The 20138-nt window shown below is 34.4% G+C and overlaps 1 protein-coding gene across 7 annotated transcripts in view; it reads left to right on the top strand.

Annotated features, from left to right (window-relative positions):
• Positions 1-20138, top strand: part of ESRRG (estrogen related receptor gamma) — a 584537-nt gene that overhangs the window by 528726 nt on the left and 35673 nt on the right. The window lies entirely within an intron of this gene.

The following is a 20138-nucleotide window of genomic DNA, read 5'->3' as shown; positions in this document are numbered from 1 at the left end:
TCTCTCTCTCTCTCTCTCTCTCTCTCTCTCTCTCTCTCTCTCTCTCTCTCCCTGTCTCTGTCTCTGTCTGTCGGTCTGTCTGTCTGTCTCTCTCTGTTTCTCACTCACAAACGCTTATGGTTTAGTGATGGAATCTTTATTTTCTATAAGTATTACAATTTATGGAATAAATATTTTAAAGCATGCTTATAAATGGCAAAGAGTTACATAAATTTAAAAAAATTTTCCAGATGAAATTTGAGATTTAAAAGCTTTAAATTTCCCGGTTTTTCTCACATGAAAAGTATCCTGTTTCTTCTGCAGAAAAACATATATCTACAATTTCAGAGATAGTCACTGCTGAACTAAAACCATCTTTTTTTTTTTTCCCTTGAACTTTGTACCACAAATGGTTTATAAACAAGCTTTTGAATCATGAGCAATGTTTTTCTGGTACAGTTAACTTATTTCTGTCTCCTTAAACTAGTTTGTCTTTATGCTTTGAATGCTACAGTAATTTCTTTAATCAAATTGATGGAAGTCCCTTTCCCAGCCCACACTGAAACCAATTTATTGGTCATGATACGCCAGCTATGTTGCTAACAGTCGTAACGAACTGTCAGGCAATATCGCAGTGAAGCTAATTTGAAGTCATTAGGTGTGCAGCATTCAGGCAACAATTTGTTACAGCGGTTAGGAACACAGCTGACATTTCTGAATGGCTTTGTTCGGTGCAGTTCTAGATGAGCCCAAGCAAATTGTAAACTAATTTAAACATCACTCTGTATTATACCAGCTACTTTGTCTTACACTGTTTGCTAATAAAGCACCCCAAATTAAGTCAAAACTAGTTAAATAGGTGAGCTTGAGACTTTGCTCTTCGGATGATACCAACTTCAGGATTATTAGTTATAAAGTCAGGATGAGATTTCAGCCTCAAAACTGCTCAGGCATTTGTTTTGAAATTGCATATTTGTAGCTTTGAGATCAGAAAGAATGAGAAATTTAATGGATCTTTAAGAGTCAGAGAGAATCCCAGGGAAAAAGAGAAACCGATCAGATGGTGAGTTATGGCTAATCAGCTAAGGACTACATGTAAAATCATTTGGAAATGACAGTAATGCACCAAGAATCCACATCCTTGACACTGAAGCCAGAAGAAGGTAAAAGCACCATTTGACTGTGGGCTGTAATGATGATATTGCTAAAAAGTCTCAACTCTTCAGTAGTCAGTAAGCCTACTATGTAGGGGCAAGTAGGAACCACGGTGCACAGAGCTGGCCTGGAGTTAGTAGGATCTGGGTTTAAATCTGGCCTCAAATGCTTCCTAGCTATGTGACCCTTGAACATAACATTTAATCTGATTATTATGAAAGATTTAAAAAAAAAAGACTACTATGTGCCGGATACTGTTGTAAATAAATAAAAGATCTAAAAGACAATCCCAGTGAGTAAACATTGAAAAGTTAGATGATTTAGTAGAACTGAAATTAAATCAGCTATTTGTTAGGAGCCATCCTGAAATGTTTGTTCCTGTTAAGTAAAAAAGTAAGGGAAAAATTTTCTCTTTTTTATCTTTTGATGAAGAAATAAAAGGGACCTTTGTGGAAAGTTTATACTCTTAACATAGCAGAAGTGTCAAATTCAAATAGAAATGAACCCTTGTAAGCCACATATTGACTTAGAAAACCACAAATTAACATTATCTATGCTATCTTACTAATTTTTTTAAATTTTTAAAACTTCCCCATGTCATTTTAATCTGATTGGGGCTCCACTCCCAACAGCTTGTGTTTTTGACACTTCTACTCTAAAGGGTTTGAGACAGATAAGAATGGAGATTGGGTGGAGAGATTCCATCAGCGATGAACGAATGCTGCTAATTTTGAGCTTGAGAATGGGTAAGGGTATTGATAGAGTTGAGATATATGATCTCTAGCTTTGATTTTGCTATATTTTCAGGATATCCTGAGTTACCAGTAAAGTGATCATAAAATTTTGAAGTAACAACACAGGAAATCTCTTTAAATTGAGATGTACTCTTAGAGCTGAATGGGGTCTTAGACACAATATCATCCAAATGACTGATTTTGAAAATCGTAGGAACTTAGGACCCTAGAGATTAAATGATTTGCACAAAATTATATAGTTAATAAATGTGAGAATAGGGACTAGAACTTTCCTTTATTGACTCTTAATTTAAGAGCTTTTTTAAAATTATACTACAGTTATTACTGAAATGCCATAAAACATAATTTTTTAGAAGTTTGATGACTTCCTTGAATTGAACAAGGGTCATATGTCATGCCACAGTTCAAGAAATTGGTCAAGACCAGCAGCACATTAGAGGATGTTCAAAGTAATAAAGTATTAAAGGGATATAAAAGTGGAAGTATTATATTATGTCTGTTTATATTTAGGTAACATGTACACACATACATTTATACACATACCTTGATAAAAAAAAGAGAAATATTATAATAATGGAATAATGGTGTATGACAAGAATGGATTCAGAATTTGACTATTAAATCAAAACTTAACTCTAAATAGTTTAATTTACACGTAAGATTTCTCAGTGTAAAGAGAAATAATTTCCAGAGATATAAAATGAAAGATCTTCAGAAAACTGCAAACTCTTTTCTTTAACTTCTCCTATCTTGGATTCATAATTGGTGACTCTTTGAAAATTAATCTCATCTCTCCTTAGGTAAATTTGAGAGGTCTTCTCAACTCTTGGGCATAACCTCCATAGTTGATTTTGCCAAATTAAAAAAAAAAGTAAAGAATTGAATAAAAGCCTCTACTCGAAGGAATGACTTTTATCAGTCGATAGAATTAGTTGACTTGCGTTAATAAATCAAATAAATGGAAAGTGTGTTGTTATGAAACATGACCATGCCTTATCTCAAGAAGAAAAAGATCACAATGGCATTAGGAAATGCTTGACTTTAGTTAGAGGAGCATAAGGGCACAAGAACAGATGATGGTGCCCTAATAGCCCTTCTTAAGAATGACAGGGCCCCGCCATTAGCATCCTTTTATATCCTTGGAAATTGCTCATGCCTCGCTTTTCTGGTTCCTATCTGCCTGACTCTTTTTTTTATTTCTCTTTCAATTTCGTCCGCGCTCGGATAAGCGCATGCTAACACAATATGATTGAGCTGTAAAATGGAACGCTGTCGCCTCTAATCTCTTTTATGTAGATATGGAGGTACTTGCACATTGCACTTCATTCTCTTTCCATTGTTGGCCTTTTGAGAATGGGCTGCCTAGTAATGGAGGCTCAGTCAAATATTAGAGCTAGGTTTCACAGGGTGTGATAAGAAGATTATCGGCCCAGCAGTCAGATCTATTATTGTTCTTTGTGCCAGATTAAAATATTCTTATGTACCATAACTTCGTTAGCAGAATGCTGAAGGTGCTTAGTCAGATGCTGTTTGGAAAGACATCACCCATATTAGCTGACCTATATAAATGGCTTAAATATATTAATGGATCCTGTTCCAAACAAAGAATATTAAGCATTGGAGGAACAAACAATTCATGTGGGAAATATTTTTCCTTTCCATTTTTGCAACAGTTGCAGGGTTATGTGTCTCTTTTGAATATGATGAATTAAACAGTCTATTGTCCAGTAAAGGGTTGAATTCTGCTGAAGTCTGATTGCTATATGGGAATACTTATTCACTGTTCCTATAATGTAACTATATCTCTGATAGTTGGGTTTGGAGAGAAAGGAATGGTTTTGCATTATTTTTTTTCTCCTTAGTGGAGTATAGAAGCATCCAGGTTTGTTTTTAAATTACATCATTGGACTAAACAGTTCTTAAGAAATGTACACATGTGAAAACTATTGGCTGAATTTACAAAAATCAATTTTGTCCACTTGGCGTGAAAAAAAATTGGGCAAAACCAATAAATTACATGATTCTTTCTAAAAGTGTCTGGTTAGTTTCCCATCAGGAGTGCTCAGACTTTACCAGAAATGACAAAGCTGTTTAAAAACTATGGATAAAAACTTGTGCTACACCAGGGTGTAAGTTCTGATGGAGCAAATCCAGGAATGTTTTGAATATTTTAGTGCTAATGTTAATGTTTTATGAAACATTATTGCTTCAGCACACTCTTTGTAGAGCACAATATTTAAGGTTTCCTTTCTAAAGCAGCTCTCCTGGGTACAGTTTAACATTCTAAAACTGAACAAGAACATGATTTGCTGCAGAGTTGTCATTTTTTAAAATGCCCTTTCCTCATCATGAACTTCTGGTAGCACCACTCTGTGTGATAATGACATGGAGAAAAAGCATAAAGAATGTGGTGGAAATAATCACTTGCAATGTTTTCAGCAGTATACATCGAATGCAAAGGGTTTACCCATGTATGTATGTAATAGGGAGGGAGTATGGATTTGTATTCTGTAGGCGAACATGTTTCTCTTTGCATTAGAATCAAACCAAATAATCAAAACAGGACCTCGCACTTAGTAGGCATCTGAAAAATATTTGATTAAAAAGGAAAGTATATATACATACATATATATATATATATACATATATATATATATATACATACTTAGCAAAGAGCCTTTGAATAGCCATATTTATAATTTTCTTTTATAATTTTAGACTTGGTTTTGAATTAGAGATCAGATTTATATGCCCTACTTTATACCTTCATTCACTAAATTTAATTATTAGGCCATTTCAAGTTTTTTGTTAAGCCATATTCAATCAATGTGGTAGAACATAAACTCCTTGAAGTTAGGGACTGTTATGGATTTTTCTTATAGTTCTCCAATTCTACAAAATGCTTTGCAGGTAGCAATTTTTTTTAGAAAAGCAAATCAAATTTTTGAACTCTGGTCCTTAAGATGTTTGATTTAGCTCAACCTTTTGCTAATAAGGTAATTATGTTCTTTTCTTCCTTTCTCCCACCTATGTACAAATCTCATATAGATCTCATTCAAAAAAGCTTTTTTCTTTTTTCTTTCACCTTGGTCATACTATTCTATACAATGGAACTATTTTCTATTGTGTCTTTTAGTAAACTATTTCATGAATTAATAAGTTGTGACCATTATACCTTGGGAGATAAGTGTTTTATGAAAATCAGTCCAGTTTGTTTTATCCATGTATATTTAAATACCAAATCAAAATGTTTTTTGCCATATTTAAAAGAATTGAGGCAACCTCTTTTATGATATTTAAGGCCAACCTTCACAGATCACAGTGTGTTTCCTTTCCCTCTTCACTCCTTATTGACCCTCTCTTCAACCCTAATCTCTCCCTCCCATGGTCTGGTTGCACTTTCTCCCCTGCGTCCCCCTTTATCTGCCTCAACCAATCTCCAAATGAATGCGTGTCTATCATGGCCTTGGCGTTGACACTCTGGATATATTGATTAATAGTTGCCCTAAGCTCCTTTTAGCAAATCAAATTTTCACTTTTAGCAAGGATTTCGCCTCTGATTTATTCAGCAAAGTGAAATGCACTAAATTGACTTTGACATTCAGGGAAAATGGCTGAAAAACAAAGAGGACAGGAAAGAGATATAAATTGTGTGGCAGCTGGAGACTTCAAGCATCAGAGAAACATTTTTCTATATAATATAGGGTAATTTGAAAATACTCTGTTTAAACAAGGGAGAGATGTTTTCTTCAAAAATCACTTGCCCTTATGATTTATTTTGGTAATAGAGGTGGTAAGTTTTCTATAGTAAGGCTCAGAACTTCTGTTACTAACAATTGCATTGTATTTGGAAATAGTTCTTAAGATGACAAATAACAGATACCCCTCCTTTATAAAACAGTTTTGATTACTTAAAAAAGTCAACTTGTACAATATAGGATCTTCAAACTGAAAATACTATTGAATTTAAGAGAAAAAATATTGGAGGTGGTTAATGCTTGACCAGTTATGTTTTCCTGACTAGAACCTCAACTTTTTTTATAACTCAGACAACAGAATTTTTAAGAAGTAAATTTTTCAGACAGTTTTTGCATATATCTGACTAGTGAATCATTCTGTCTACCTTCTTGTCAGATCAAGAGCTGAAGAATAAATCAGTCCTTTGGAATTGAGGTGTACAACCATGGTTTTCATATGCAGGAAGTAAATAAGCAGTGTAGGTAAAAAATTGAGCAAAGAGAAGGAAGGTAATACTTGTCATCGTATGCTTCAAGGAAGATGCAGAAAAGAGTTAAAATGTTGAAAAATCTAGGTATAAATATGAAAGTATATTTCCTTACCTTGATACCTGTTTGACCATTATGTTTAATGTGCTGAAATATTGTGAGAATGGAGGAAGAACTTAGAGAATTCTTTGAGTATTTACCATTTCGAAAGTATGCTTTAAGATGGATCTTTGACAATCAAAGAATGTTGAGGATCATCAGTTTCTTTTTCAGTTCCTTATTTTGAGCATATATTTTTATTTCTTAAGAGAGCCAGTATGGTATAATGTGTAGAAATACAGGAAAGACATTTTCAGAACTAGACAGACAGGGTTCAAGGCCCACTTCTGTCATATATTGGATTTATGTCTCTTGAGAAGTCACTTATCTAACATTAATGGAGGCAATCTCCTTATTAGGAAGTTCTCCCTACCAGTGAAATCATAGGTCTTGTCATTCCTGCTATTCTTTATATATGAAAATGACTTGTTGGTTCGTGCTTACTATATCTGAAAAAAACTATATTTCAATCTAGATATTTTAAATTCACAAGCAAAATCCAATATAGTTTTTATAAAATCTAATATTAAAAATATTATCAACTAGTCTTAATGTGCTATATAATTTGTAAGAGAACCTCACATTTCAGGGTGACAACATTTGTGATAGGCAGCTATAACATGTCATTCTGTATACCGTTGTGTAGATGAGTAGATGATTGCTTACAATTTTCTTATAGAATATAAGAAGTCACCTCTTTAACTGAGCAAGCCCAAATATATTCTCACCACCTCTCTCCTTTTAACTTATTTTTATTGCCCTCTTCCTTTTTTTTTTTCCTTCATTTTCAACAAATCTAATATGAAAGCTTCAGCACTAACTGACCTCAAAAGTGACCCAAGACTATAGAAGTAGTTGTATTTTGCAAATCAGACAGCTTTTGGAGTACTATACCAGATATGCCAGGGCATTCCAGGAATTTATTGGCATATTTTTTTCTTAAAATCATGCTGTTTTCCTCTAATTCAGAGCAATTTCCAACCATCTTAAATGACTCTTAATTAGGAGAATACTATAAAATAACCATTTAACTTGCTGAAATCATCTCCAACGACTACATTTCCTAAACAGTTTATGCTGTGCAGTATATAGATCTAGGAGTTCCAATGGTTGCCACGATAGTTTGAAATTTCTTTCTAGAAGAGAAGATTATTTTACAAGGGGAAAAAAAAGAGCTATGGATTTTACTAAAAGGCAAAAAACAGCCCTGATATTGCTCTTTAAGAGAGTACTTTCTTTTTAATCATACTCTAGAAAAGCTTTAAAATATTTCTTTGAATTTATACTTGACTTCCTTGTATTCCTTTGTTTCTTAAGAAAAAAAAAAACACAACCCTGAGTTGATGTGAGTTTTAAAGCAAATTGAAATTTACTTGAAAAATTTTTAAAATAGTGGATAAAAATCATATTCCTTAGTAATATTGATATTTTAAACCATTGCCCAATGAATAAAATCCAAACTCTTTTTAATGGCAGTTAGACCTCTATGTGATTGAGTTTAGACCAAAAGTTCAGTCTCCTTTTCCATTGTGCTGCCTTCATCATCTATATGTATTTCATCCACATTACACTGTTCATTGATACACAGACATCTGCCTATCTACATTTTTACATACTGTTCCCTCTACCTGAAATCCCATTCCTCAACCATTTTTTCCCTTCAGGATCCTTTAAAGTTTAATCTAAATGGGACCTTCTTCATAAGCCTTCCTAACTTACTGATGCCAGAAATGATCTGGGTGTTTGTTCTTTTAAAATATTTAAGTACCTACTGTGCGTTAAGACACTGAGCTGATAATGTGCTTTAAGAATATTTTCTGATTTGATTTCTCACTATAACCCTATGAATTAGGTCCTAGTATTCTCCCATGTTATATTTGAAGAAACTGTGAGAAACAGAGATTAGTTGACTTTTCCAGGGCCATACAATTTGTAAGTGTTGAAGATTGGATTTGAACTTGTCTTCCTGATTCCATTCCCACTGCCCTATTTACTTTTCCACAGAATTATTGGCATTCAACCAATGCATTGGGTGTGAGAACTCTTTGAGAAAGATATATTATTGGGGAAAGGCTATTCATGTAGTGAAAGTGAGAGATAACCAGTGGACAGTTTACATGCTCTATTGTCATGGGTTCTACAGGGAAGCCCCAAACAAGTGATGTGAACCCTCTCTAGAATAATATAGATTACATAGGGTAATAGGATGAGAAGGCATGGATGTTTGGTAAATGGTTCCATTTGAGTATCTAACTCCAGTATCTCTTAGTTACATCCCAATATGACCAACTGTCCCATTGTTGTTGGGGTTTTTTTTTAAGAAATAGGCAAATTAATTTCTCTTCCACCATTTTAATTCTGAAGTCAAATTCCTATCGCATCACCTGTAAAAGTGAATATCAACATATGTTGGTTAGGAAGTCAAATTTATACAGATTGCTGATATTATAAAATGCAGTTAGATGTTGAGGAAAAACGTTGTATTCCTATATGACTAGGTCAGCAGCACAGCCTGGGCTTGTTTCTGGAAGTCATCTGAGCCCAATTAAATACTGTAATTCCATGGGTGTCTCCAAAGGGCGGCTACTTTCTCTCTGAATGAAGTAGGCTTCACACCTGTTTAACCTACATTAGGAAAGGATTAATTACCTGAAGTGCGGGGCTCCCTTATCCAGTCAGCACGTTTGAAGCAGGGCACATGGTGACCAGCTGAAGAGAAAGAGAGGGAAAAGGAGCATCTGGGTGCTAATGGTGAGACATACTCCTTTTAAATATATACAGTCAGCATTTTGTAAATAAAATCAGGCTGTTATTAGTCTGATTGGCTTGCATCACATTCTAGCACAGTTGCCTTGTGTCTGTACTGTTAACCATTCTTCAGTTCATCAAAAGAAAAAACTGTTTCTTTTGTTCATTTATTCAGTAGCTAGGGGCTCAGTATGGAAGGTGTTTGTTCAGGGCAGTGAACACTGAGCTGATCAGAATTGTGTTGTGGGAAGATTACTCTGGATGCCATGGGGGGAAGGAATGGGAGAAACCACTAAGAGGCACTTAGTGAAGCCATAGCCCTCTACTCAAAGCTTTTCTGACTTGTCAGAATCTGGAAGAGCTTGTATTCCACTGGAATTGTTTTAAAATCCCTTGAAACTTCCAAGCCTTGAAAGGCCACAGCTAGTAAGATTCCATATTAAGATATAAATGTAAATCTTAAATAGAGAATCAAATAATCCACTTCACAAGCATGAAAGGAAGGCGAATTGAAGTGGTATAGCTAGAAAAAACTTCTGCAAATAAAGATATGAATGTCGATTATAAATTTAGTGTGATTCAACAGTGTGTTGTAACCGTATGATAACTAATTGTTTCATGTGATAACCATGAAAGCAGACTTTGTCTATGTCCAAGGAGCTGTAGTAGTCAGGATCAGGGAGAGGAAGGTCCATCTGTACTCTTCCCTACTCAGACCTTATTTGTCTCATAATGCTCATTTTGGAGTATTGGATTTTGGAAAGTTAAAGCCATAGAATGTTTAGAGGAGAGCAGGAAGGGTATGGCGAAGGACATTAGTGGGACTTGATTATTTACAACGCTTTGAAAGATTGTCTTTTAGAAGAGGGATTGGCATTGTTTCACTTGAACTAGGAGCCAAGAATAGAAGGTTGACTAGGCTAAAAATGTCTTAACTGTGTTCTTCTTCCACATTAACCATGTATAGAAAATAAATCCTTTCTCTTTAGACTTGATGTATATAAAATAAGATTGTCATGTTCCAAATCCTTCCCATTCTAACTGACCTATTTTGATTGATGACACTATCATTTCCCAAATTACAAAGACCTTGATCTTCTCCCTTATCCTCCTTATCCACTCAGCTGCCAGTTCTGCAATAGCCTTTCATTGATTTCCTTCTTTATTCCCTTAATTACCCCAGCCCTAGTTCAGACTCTTAATACTTCTCCCCTGGTCCACTTTGGTCTTGGTTCTCCTAACTAGTTTCTCAGCCTTTACTCTCCACTCTTCTCTCCATCAATACTTCATTCATAGAACACTTTAGATCTGATTTAAAAACACAAATGGTACCTCATTGTCTATCATATACAATCTCTTTGTCCAGACAGACGGCTCTCCATCAACTGGTTCTGACTTTCTTTTCCAGCTATTTTTTGTGGCACTTCACTAAACTTTCCATAATCTCCCATTAAACTTGAATACTCACTTTTCTTCTGCTCTCTTTTCCATTAATGCTTTGACATGGAGAGCAGTCTTCGTTTGTACTCACTCTCTGTCTACTGAAATCCTTTACCTCCTTCCAAACCTAAGTCAGCTATCTCCCATAACATCTCTTGAACTAGAAATGGGTCTGCTTCTTTAATCTCTCATGCCAAGGCTGTTTTACCTCTCCTATGATTGTTTCCTTTTTTATTTTTTTCCAAGAATTGTACATAAATATACTTTTTTAATTCAAGTTCCTGAAGGACAAATGTTTTCATCTTGCTTTCCTCAATGCCTTCCATGGTGCCATATAGCCTCACTAGATCCTAAATTTAGGGGAGGGAGGGACTTTAGAGCTCATTTTGCCCTTTTCCCTTCAATTTACAGATTAGAGAACTACAGTCTAGAGAAACTTAAGTGACTTGCCCTTACTCACAGGGGAAATAAACTGATAGCAAAGAGAGTCATAACCAAATCTTTTGTCTTCAAATCCAGCTCTTTTTCCACTATGCTGATACAAATGTTTATTAAATTGAATTTCTTCATCTTGTCCATGTTTGTGACCTATTATCAAGTGTAGTTTTTAATGCTATAACATTTGGAGTAGACCTTTACTAAAATCCAAAAATCCCAATGTAATTTTATGTAGTCAGAATTGAATTGCTATTACTTAATTAGAGTTTGGCCACGCATGAAAATATTTTTGTATGAATGAACAAATATTTTTTTGGCCTGCAGAGCCCAAATTATGAAAATTTTTTAGATAGTTGAATATGGTAATTAGCTCTGAATCCAGCTTGGCTTTTCATCAGACACTTTGTAATATGCAGTGCCCATATGAAAGTACATGATAATGCCTTTTTTTAACAGATTAAAACCAAGATAATAATTATAGGTTTTTTCAAGTTTTTGTCCTTAAGAAACTTATGTGAATGTAAAACTGTATTTATTAATATTATTTAACTCTACTTTTTGGTCTTTTTTTTTCTTTTTCATTCCATTAAGTGATTTTTTTTCCTCTCTCACTAATAGCAAAGAATTATTCTAGAAATCCTCTAAAAAAGAGAATTATTATAACCAGATTTTTAAACAGATTTTTCCTCCTTTTTGCTGGGTGTGCACCACCCTCTATCTGTCTATTCCATAAATTGTAATTTTTAAATAAAATAATATTTCTGAATGAATTTACTTGTGTATCTCTACTTAGCAATTTAATTGTTTTTTTTTAGTAGTTTGGATTTCATATCATTTAGTTTATTATAGAAATCCAACATGTCTGTGAACTAGATAGTTATTTTTTGCATCTAAAAATAACTTTATTCAAGGGAAAAACCAGGATTTCCATTTTTAAAACAAGTTGTTCTTCTGTTACTCTCATGATGTCTCCTGGGGTCAGGCAGATTATAGCTATCATTGTTTTTTTGGTATTCTAAAGTTCATATGATACCTAATCCTGGTAACTTTTACCAGTTCACTGCTGTAACAATACACTTCAGAGGTGGTGTAGGCTTCATGTTGCATCCATACTTTGCTTGTTATCCTCTTATCAAGCTCTTAGCATCCCTTTGTTTATTTGAGGCGACAGGAAGACTGTGTAAAAGGCTGCTTAGTCAGGGATATCAGCCTTGTTGGCAGGGGAGTGATTGCCAGTTGAAAAACAAGGCATTATTGCTCATTTTTTCCCTCTTATTAGTTTGATTACATTTGCAAATCAAATCAATCCATCAGACATGATCAGGCCTCGTCCGCATTTTAAGGAATAGTAATCTCCGTCTAATAAGATGCAAATGTGTCACATTGGTAAGTAACCAATAAATCATCGTCTTGTCTTTGGCAATCATTAAATATCAGAACCAACAGTCAATTTTTAGTATTTTCAATTTGCGATATGCCGCTGGAATATAAAGATAGATGGACGTAATTACACAAACCAAACACTATTTCAGTTCATTCTAGACAGCAAATTTAGTGGAAGGTATAACTGGCTTGTCATCACACTACATTATTCCTAGCGGTTCATGCAAAGTTCACAGACAAGCTTCAAATGGACATCGCTTTTTTTTTTTTTTTTTTTTTTAAACTTCTAACATCTCCATGCCAACAATCAAAGTTTGAGGGTAAGGAGAACTTCCTCTGCTACTGCCAAAAGAAGCTCATGTCCAAGCAAACCTACATCATCTATATTTTGAGAGAACAGACTATGCCATCTCTTGACTTACACAAATAAAACAGAAATTCCAACAACTCTTCATCTGGGGGACTTGTCCCACTCCCATATTTTTCACTGAAATGGTTTTTGTCTTTCTAACAGGAGAGTGGAAAAATAGTCGTTTTTGGTTTCTAACATTTGTGCCTCCCTACATATGGAAGTTCATTTATTTATTTATTTATTTTGGTGGGTGACAAAGCCGAGATGTTTTGTTAAGTCCCCTAAAGGAAGATTTTTTAAAGATAGTACAAAATGCTACATTTCATTTCCCTTTGTATTTGACAGTTTGTGTTACATTACATTTGCATTTACAAATATTAGGGAGAATTATAGTATCAGAATCAAAATATAAGCACACATTTTCTTCAGTTTCTTGTCAGTTTTTTCCTCATGTGATGCATTCTATTTTTCCTGGTTATTTCTTGAATTTTTTCCCTTCAATTATTTCTTGAAATTTGTTCTTAGAACCAATATAACTATTCTTCTTTCTTTAACATTTATTACTAACTCAGTTCTGACTAGAAAGTAATTTTTCTTTTGCTTTCCTTTTATTATTGTTCAGTCATTTCAGTTGATTCTAACTCTTCATGACTTGATTTAGGGTTTTCTTGACAAAGATACTAGAGCAGTTTACTATTTCTTTCTCCAGCTCATTTTACAAATAAGGAAACTGAGGCAAAGTGATTGAGTGCATTGCTCAAGGTCACACAGCTGGAAAGAGTCTGAGGCCACATTTTAACTTAGGAAGATATCTTTTGCATTCCAGGCCTCTGCACTTTTACTTCCTTTGCCCACATACACATTACCACATGTACAGCCTTTTCAATAGTACCCTTTTCTGGGATATATTTCCATGCCAGAATATCTAAAGAAAATACTCATTTGTATATCCTTTTGTTAGGAGTGTTTGTTCTATAGTCAGAAAAATTGGGTTTAAATCTTGGCTCTGCTTCATATAAGCTGTGTGACCTTGTTCAAGTACTCCTTCCATAAATAAAAACAAAAATCAAGGACTCCTTCCTTTCAGGTCCTCAGCTTCCTTATCTGTAAAGTGGAGTTGGAATCCATTCCTACGGGTGGCTTCAAATCTGTGATCCATTACTAGGTGTCCTAGTTTCACAGATACTCCCCCAACCAAAGCAGTGGTTAACCCTTCATTATTTTTGACCCATTCGTTTCTTTTATTTACCCTGAAAAATATAAACCTCCCAGAATTCCTGCTAATGAGAGCAGGTTCTAAAAAGAGAAATTCTACAACAGGAATAGAGCAACTGCAGAATGTTTTTTAAAATCCATATTTTTGAGCCTGATACTGTGCCACACGATCTGAGATCAATCTGGGCAAAATGAGCCTCTCCTTTATTAATTCTCCTTCATCCTCAGACTTACCTTTCAGTCTTTGACCTATGAGATAAGTTTGACTCAGTGGTCCAGGCATGGATGGCTGATTTCTTACTCACAGTTACTGAGAAAACACCTTGGTCTAGAAGTAGTCCATGGTGTTTTCTGTGGTCAGCTTTGGACCAGTTGATTAAATCCCACACTTAACTATGTATTTGGTCCACATTCCAAACACCTTGGCAGATGGAAATACATCATCCCCTTATTAAAATTACTCTTCCCACTGATTGGCCCCATTTCAAACGCTCCTCTCCATCTCCATCTCCCTTCGAAGCTAGGAAGTTTCCAGCACATTTTCCCCTCTCCAAAACACTATCCCGCCATCATCCTTCCTGATATAGGTCTTAAAAATGCAGACCTGGTCTCTCCACGTGATTGCTCGACTAGCCCGTATATCTAGTCCAAGGAACCCCATATGCATCAGCAATTGCCAGAGACCCCTGTGAGGTACAGCTGATGAAAACCATATAGCGTGTTCTTTGAAGCTCAGTACCAGCACCTTATGCTCCGCTTAACCGATTTACATACCACCATGGTATGTTTAATTTGCTTTTTCATCAAATCAATAATGGGTCTAATTGAAAAAATTGGCAGTACTACATACAACCTAACTACTGCTCTCAATGTTTGCAGGCTATCAGGAATGTTACACAGCTCTGTGGCAGACACCTGTGTTATTGGTGTGCTCCTGCTAGTAATGCTTACAAAAACAAACATTAATACAGGTGGAGCATCTGCACCAATTGATCACTATGCTATGAGAATTAATCACCTGGCATTCAGCTTGGAGAATATAATTTACATCTTTAATGTATGAAATGTACTATCGCACACGCTTGCACCATAGAGTTAGGATGATGTCAGCAATCTTGCATGTTAAGTTTCCTTTGGAATATCAGCAGTCATTGAAATGAATTCTGGTTTTAAATTTAGGCCACAGATGCTCTGTATCTCAAATTTAGACTTGACAAATTTATATCTCAAAATTTAATCAACTTTTTAAAAAATGGGATTGAAAATTGACTTGAAAATAGATTTGAAGTTGTTTTTTTTTTTTTAAACAAGGGTTAGAAAAGATTGTGGATACATTCATTGCAATCCAAGCGGGGAAAGCATGGCCTCTTTAAAGTTAAAGATTCTTCAATGGATACCATTGAAATGACATGCTGTCTTCCCTTCTGAGGACAGAATGGATTTTTTAGGCACATCCTAAAGATATAGGTAGTCTAGGCAAGTCTCTTTTTTTTTCTTTCCCCTGAAAATTATAGTATTGGAAGTGGTATTTGATTTGTTTTTTTTTTTTAAGATTTAAATTTGTGACTGTGCTAGGTATTGAATACAGAACTAAAATTGTGCCCTCCAAAGGTTGGCATCTTACTGGTGACTAGGAGGCATGCAAAATACTGCATAGATATTCACGGTATAAGTTAGGAGTGAAAGAGATGCAAGAAAGATTCCAGATCCTGCTGGAAGTTGGAGATGTGTAAAATACTACATAGGTATTCATAGTATAAGTTAGGGAGTGAAAGAGGTACAAGAAAGGTTCCAAATCCTGCTGGAGATGTGTAAAATACTGTATAGATATTCATGGTATAAATTAGAAGTGAAAGAGATGCAAGTAAGATTCCAAATCTACTAGAGGCTGGAGATGTGTAAAATACTGCATAGATATTCATAGTATGAGTTAGGGAGTGAAAGAGATGCAAGAAAGATTCCAAATCCTACTAGAGGTTGGAGATGTATAAAATACTGCATAGATATTCATGGTATAAGTTAGGAGTGAAAGAGATGCAAGAAAGATTCCAGATCGTATTGGAGGATGGAGATGTGTAAAATACTGCATAGATATTCATAGTATAAGTTAAAGGATGAAAGAGATGCAAGAAAGATTCTAGATAAAGAATTATAGGAAAATCTGAGGATAATCAAAACAGGTAGAGAATTTGGTGGAAGTGGGTAAAAAGGGCATGGGGTCAGTTCTGATCAAGGAAAGCCCCAAAGAGGTACTATTTGACTTGAATGTTGAAGGAAGAAAAGGAAAAAAAAAATATTTTATTGAATTGTCAAGTCTATTGCAAAGCCACTCTGGTGTGCCTTTGACTATACTCATTTGCTGACTTTCTGGGTTCCTTATTGTAGTGAGATACTAGGGTTTTCTTGAGTGTAATGTTAGGAAATAAAAGGAAATAATTTTTCCAAGTCTGTTCATCAGGTAGTGATAAAATGCAGATTGAGAGAACTCTAACTTTGTTCAAATTATTATTATCACCATTATTCATATTATCAATGAATATTTATTTGGGATTCAAAAGGTGGTTAGCCTGATATAAGATATGCTAAATCACCTATACTCATGAGGCTTTTGAACTTAATGTGCAATTTAACAAACCTAATAAATGAACAAATAAATAAATATGATAGCCGTACCACTGAGAAAAGACCCAAGTTTCACAAGCACTATCAATAGCAGCCAGATCAATAAATACTTATTGAGCAATCCCTAGGCACATGTGCACCTCCTACCTCTTGTAACTAAATAGCAAGCTTTATCTCAGGGATAGTAGACCCTGTAAAGTGGCAATGACATATTTGAAGTAACAGCTTTGCTGGGAAATTTCATAGGAATTTTTATGATGTGGCTAATTACATATTTATATATAATGGCTCTGATGGAGCCATTACAGTCCATTGGGTAAGCAATATGTGTTTTAACAAATGTATAAATATGTATTTATTCAACAGAGCATATAAGCTTTTTCCCGTTCTTCTTAACCACTGATTCAATAATGTGTTTTTTAAGTATAAATATAGAAGTGATAAATGTTCCAGGCTATCAAGGGAAATACACTCTGTATTTTTAGCCAAGTAATTTTAAAATTCCATATGGTATCTTCGTGTATGTGGTTTTTAAAAGTTATCTTGAGTATGCTAGATCAGAATGACTCCAAAGATGTCAGCATTAATTTGGAAATTCTCAGTTATTGGTGGATATATTTTGTCATAACCTTGAAATTCATTGATTTAAATTATACAGGAAGTTAATAAAATGTAATTTGTTATTTCATTTCCACTCATTATTCAAACATCACTTATCCACTTACATGACATTCATACCTCTCTTTTCATGTTGCATTAATGTTGTCTAGTTTTTACAATAATTTCCCAGTCATTTTTGAAGGGGGAAGAATCCTCCTGAAGGCTATGTATACCACTGAAAGAGCCCAGATTCTATTTTACAGGGTACTTGGGTTCCAATTCTATTTCTGACTTTTGTTAGACTGCCTCTGCAATCGCCTATGTGACCTTGGACAAATAGCTTAACTGCCACTCTGAGCTTCAGTTTCTCATCTGTAAATGGAATTAGACTAGAGATGTCTTCTAGTTCTAAAGCTATGTTCTCATTGTCCTATTTTGTAGAGTGTCAAAACAAGTGTATTTCATATATATATATATATATATATTTTATACATAGTCCACAAATTTCTCACTAACACCACAACAAAAGTATGTTTTATACAAATTCAGCATCATATTGTTTTTCCAGTAATTACAGATATTTTGTATATGAACAAGAATTATTAGTAGTTTCCAAAAAATTCTTAAAAAGCAGTTAAAATAGATGTCCCAATGCTTGTATACACAAAGCTTCTTAGCTTATTAGAACTTCTTCAAAGGAGAGCTCCTTGACTCTCAGGAAGACTTGATTTATTTTTATTTTGACCTCATTCCAAGTTGATAAGAGGACCCTGTCTTTCAATGCCCCATATGGCATAGTGGAAAGCAATTCAGATTTGACCACACAGGACTTGGGTTAAGTCCCATCTCTGCTATATTCTAGCTCTGTGACTTTGGGTAAACCATGTAACGGTTTCCTCTTCTGAATGATAAAATAGTTTGGACGCTTATCACCACCAAATTCCCTTCTGCCTTTAAATCTCTGACTTGTTGTGACAGGGGGTTGGAAATAAACATTTGCATATCTACTACTATATGACAGACACAAAATGCAAAGAATTTTACAAATATTATTTTATTTAATTTTCATAACAAGCCTGCAAAGCAGCTGCTATTATTACCCATATTTTACAAGTGAGGAAACTGAGGCAAGCAGAAGTTAATTTACTTAAGGGTCACACAGCTACTAAGTGTCATAATGCAGATTTGAACCCAGATCTTCCTGATTTAAGCCCCAGTGCTGTATCCACTGCACCACCTAATTGCCTCTTTGACATTAGTAAGGAATAAAGCCATGTACTGTGGACAAGTCACTTTACCCTAGGTTTCCTTATTTGTAAAATAGGGATAATGAGAGCAGGCACTCCAAAGTGTAATTGTGAGGATGAGATCTTGTATGTAAATCTCTTTGTTAACTTTTAATAATTATTAGTGTATTGCTTATAATCTTAGGGTTACAATTGATATTTATAATATCATCTCTCAGTAATGAAGAGAATTTCGAATTATTTTCAGTATATTTTAAGAAGACCAGAAAGCATCCAATATAGTTCAAATAGATTTTAAGCCAAAATTTTAACTGTTCTTTTATTTAGGGTTTCACTTTGATCAAAAATTCATTTTAATGAAACAACTCATTGCCAGACCATTCAGGTGATAAACGAGACATGGTTTGTCTTTATCTATCTCAGGGCAGAACAAAAACAATCGTATCTTTTATTTGACAGATTTAAAAATAGCAAAATTTATTTTGTTGTATTTCATATTTTGAAATTCCACTAGTGTTTCTGTTACTCAAGTTAAATATGATATGGAGATCTTTTTGTGTTGAGAAAGTAATACCTTTTTTGGAAGTATCTTCATTTTCTTTTAGCTTACATTTGATATATTATATAAGATGTCTTATATCTTATCTATATTCTTATATCTTGTCTATAATAATTCATCATGATATTTTATGAACATTTAACATGGTCCTATAAGTACGAGACACAAGTAGGAGGTATTCATCAGGAGACTATATAATTTTTTTCTGAGTAACATAAATAAAAGCATAACCAACATATATAAATTTAGTCTCTTAGTCAAACAACAGAGATATAAAAGAATGCCAATAATTAATTTGAACTGCCAAGTTTTTTCAAGCCAAAATTTTAATAGTATGTCCCTGAAAGGCAACAATTAAGCATTAATATTGGGATAATAAAATAAGATTAGATGCTGCCTTTACATCCTCATAGCAACTAAGGATGTGTTGCTCATATGCTGTTCCATGTTTAGGGTGCAAGAAAACTCATTGCTTTTCCTGAAATGTCAGGATCTGGGATGCACACAGCAGCATAATCATTAATGAAGACAAAAATTCCTTGGATGATTCTCTTCTTTCCCATCCCCTATGTATCACCTTTTTAATTGCCAGATCCTGAGAGAAAGTTTAGGAAAATTCTACAATCAGAAATATTCATATAATTTCATTAATGAAATGTTTTGGAAACACTGGTATCAAATTAAATTCTGGAGCACCTCTACAGATAAGGGATAAGTTGCATCAGCTGATGTGTCAATGTACACAGCAGCTGTGGCACCCCATTCCCAGTCTTGTTTCCTCTGCTTACTAAGAGTTATTTTCACTGCAAATGGGATTCCCAGTACATTATTTCCCTATTTTTGTTCTTTCATTCTCTATTATTTCAGGCATTTGCTTGGGATTTACACTGAGGCAGAGCTTTGCTGATAACCAAATGGGAATCTGTTTTAGATCCCAGATTCTACCAAATATGAAACTTTTTCACCTTAACTTAGTATTTTTATATTCCAGAGAATTATAGCTTACTCTAGTAAATGAATCTTGAAATCAAATCACATTGGATCTAAGCAAAATATCTTTATTCATCTCCTGTTTTGTCCAAGGCTCTGCAAGGTCCAAAGATTTTGTAAGTAATACAAAGACTTTAAGAACATTCCTGGTCTTTGAGAAGTTTCCATTTTCTTTGAGATGAGATAAATATATGAAATGTTAAACTGCCCAATTTTGTACTGTACAATAAGACTTTTCAAATGTATATGAAAGAGACACAATATAGAACTTTATCAGTAACCACTTTCTTATTATATGTCCTCTCCTCTCCCCTCCCCTCCCCTCCCTTC

Source organism: Gracilinanus agilis, chromosome 4 (assembly GCF_016433145.1).
Source record: "Gracilinanus agilis isolate LMUSP501 chromosome 4, AgileGrace, whole genome shotgun sequence".
NCBI lineage: Eukaryota > Metazoa > Chordata > Mammalia > Didelphimorphia > Didelphidae > Gracilinanus > Gracilinanus agilis.
This window is presented reverse-complemented; position numbering and strand designations above follow the sequence as displayed.